This window comes from Leptosomus discolor, chromosome 3 (genome assembly GCF_034619465.1).
Source record: "Leptosomus discolor isolate bLepDis1 chromosome 3, bLepDis1.hap2, whole genome shotgun sequence".
Classification (NCBI taxonomy): domain Eukaryota; kingdom Metazoa; phylum Chordata; class Aves; order Leptosomiformes; family Leptosomidae; genus Leptosomus; species Leptosomus discolor.
Genome location: NC_141393.1, coordinates 82882791 through 82885486, shown reverse-complemented (window position 1 = coordinate 82885486; position 2696 = coordinate 82882791).

Here is a 2696-nt window from a genome sequence, read left to right as displayed (position 1 = left end):
AATGTCACCCCGTGCACGTGGGCGACAGTGCTGCTCCTCTGCGGGCTGGCACGGGCAGCGGAACGGTGAAGCACAGAGATACAGGGGCACCTCCTCAAGGTACGACAAAGCTCAGGCTCCGGCTCCTAAAATCCCTTCGGTACAAAGCTGCTCTAGGGCACTAAATTGCTTTTTTAAAGCTCTGATCCGCTGCAGAAAGTTGTTCGGGACAGATACTGAGCCACTCGCTAGTTACCACAAGTTTAGACTTCAGACTTTGGTAATTTAAGACTTTCTGAAATTATGGTTTACTGAATCTATATATGGAGTTCAAACTAAAAACTTCACTGCAAAGCTTTCATTTAGCCTCCTTTAAGTGTGGTTCTGGAAGGAGCTGGCAGGTCATCCTATAATGCGGGAACAGACACAGCATTTAAAAGTATTTAAAAGCCATTCAGACAGCCTATACGTTGTGAAACATGCCTAGAAGAAAATACCTGTTCTGCTTTTAAACTAAGTTTTCCATTTCTGCAGAACTTCCAGGTCTGCTGATCGATCACCATCAGCTCCACTGACACAGTTCCGCAAACCGGCTTGCTTTCACCAAACCTGCAGAACGCGAACACAGGCTCTTTCGGCACAGTCACAACCAAGTGAACTTTCATTGTTCATTTTCAGCACGCAGCTGGTGAGGACTTGAATCTCACCACGGCTGATTAAAACAAGCCACCTGCCTGTATCTGATCTGTTAAGAGATGCAGAGCCCCGGTTCGCAAGCAAACATTTCAGCAGAACTGGTCGAAATGGTGGGCTCCAAGAAACATTTGCCAGAGACAGGGAAGCGGACCTAATGGCCAAGAAGCCTAATTCCCAAGAGGAATATATTCTCTATGATGTCAAACCTTATACTTCAGAGGTTTTATTTCATTATCTGACAGCATAAAGACCATGCTGGAGGATGTTCCAAAACGGTCATAGCAGCACAGGAAGATGAGGATATTTGTCTGAAGCTATAGTCTGGCATTCTGCAAAAAAAGCCAAATACATCTTTCAGCTTTACCGACTGATAAGAGCTGCTGCTTTTTTATTGATTGTGCAAATTTGGGTGGGGGTTTGGTTCGGGTTTGTTTTTTTTTTTTTTGTCTGTTTTAATTTAACTTCATTTTCAGTACACAGATAACGAAATCAGATTTTTCACCATGTGACTGGATTTGAGCTGTGCTTCCTGCTACACCTCTCAGAAGACCATGCAAGAAACCACAGACTCCGCACAGCTTGAAAGAACAACAGCTACAGCAACGGCACCTTCCCAGCCTGCGACAAGAAATGCCTTTTTCTAGATTCCAGACGGGAGAGCAGCCCTACCTACCTGACCTCCGGGAACACAAAAGTGCGGCTTTTGGGAAGGAAAACAAAACAAAACAAAACAAAACAAAAGCAAACTACACTAATCGGAAGATATAAGGCAAAATAACATCATTGTATTTTTCAGCATATTGCATTAAGACGACACTTTACCACAAACCTCATGGAAGGGGGTGGCACAGAGCCTTGCGGGGTCTCCTTCCCCCCCGCGGGCACAACCTCAGCGATGTGCGAGGTCTCGCCCCACACAAACTCCCACGTCTCCACCCCCAAAAGTCTCTTATTTTTGCCCAGATTCTCCCCATCCCCGCAGCACCCGCCTTACCCAGCGCTGCGCTCCCCGCCGGGGCAGGGCGGGGGGGGGGGGGGGAACGGGACGGGACACCCCGATAGCGCCCCCGCTTGCCGCCTCAGGACCAGCACCCGCGCTGCCACACACACACACCCCCCCCCCCATCGTGTGTGTCCCCCCCCTCCAGAAGAAGTGGGAAAAGGGCAGAAAACTTTCCTGCTGCCCGAGCCCCGGGCAAAGCGCGAAGGCGCCGCCACGTTCCCCGCCACGAGGAGCTGATCTGAGCACCGGGACGCGCCCGCCCCATCGCCTCAGCCCCGCCGCCCGGGGGGGACTCAGCCCCTCAAGTCCCGGCCCGGCCCCGCCGCCGGGGGGCACTCAGCCCCTCGGCCCCGCCGCCGGGGGGGACTCAGCCCCTCAAGTCCCGGCCCGGCCCCGCCGCCGGGGGGCACTCAGCCCCTCAGCCCCACCGCCGTGAGAGGGGGTCAGCCCCTCAGCCCCGCCGCTAGGGAAGGTGACGGACACTCAGCGCCTCAGCCCCGCCGCTGAGGGGGGACGGAACCCTCAGCCCCGCCACTGAGGGGCGACGGGGGGGGACGGAACCCTCAGCCGCGCCGCTGAGGGGGGACGGGGGTGACGGAACCCTCAGCCCCGCCGCCGGACGGGGGACGGAACCCTCAGCCCCTCAGCCGGAGGGGGGGACGGGACCCACAGCCCCTCAACCCCGCCGCCGGGGGGGGGACGGGACCCACAGCCCCTCAGCCCCGCCGCCGGGGGGGGTAAGGGGACCCGCAGCCCCTCAGCCCCGCCGCCGGGGTATCCCTCAACCCCTCACAGCCCCGGCCCGGCCCCGTCGCCGGGAGGGGACACACACACACACACACTCAGCCCCTCAGCCCCGCTCACTCACCGGCCGCCGCCGCCGCCTTCGCCGCGGTCCCGCCCCGGCGCTTCCCCGCCCGGCCCCGCCGTGCGCGGAGGTTGGGCTGGTGGGAGGCGAGGAAGGAGCGGGACCTGCGGGCGAGGCGGAGGGACAGGAGGCTGCGGGGGGGGGGACGGG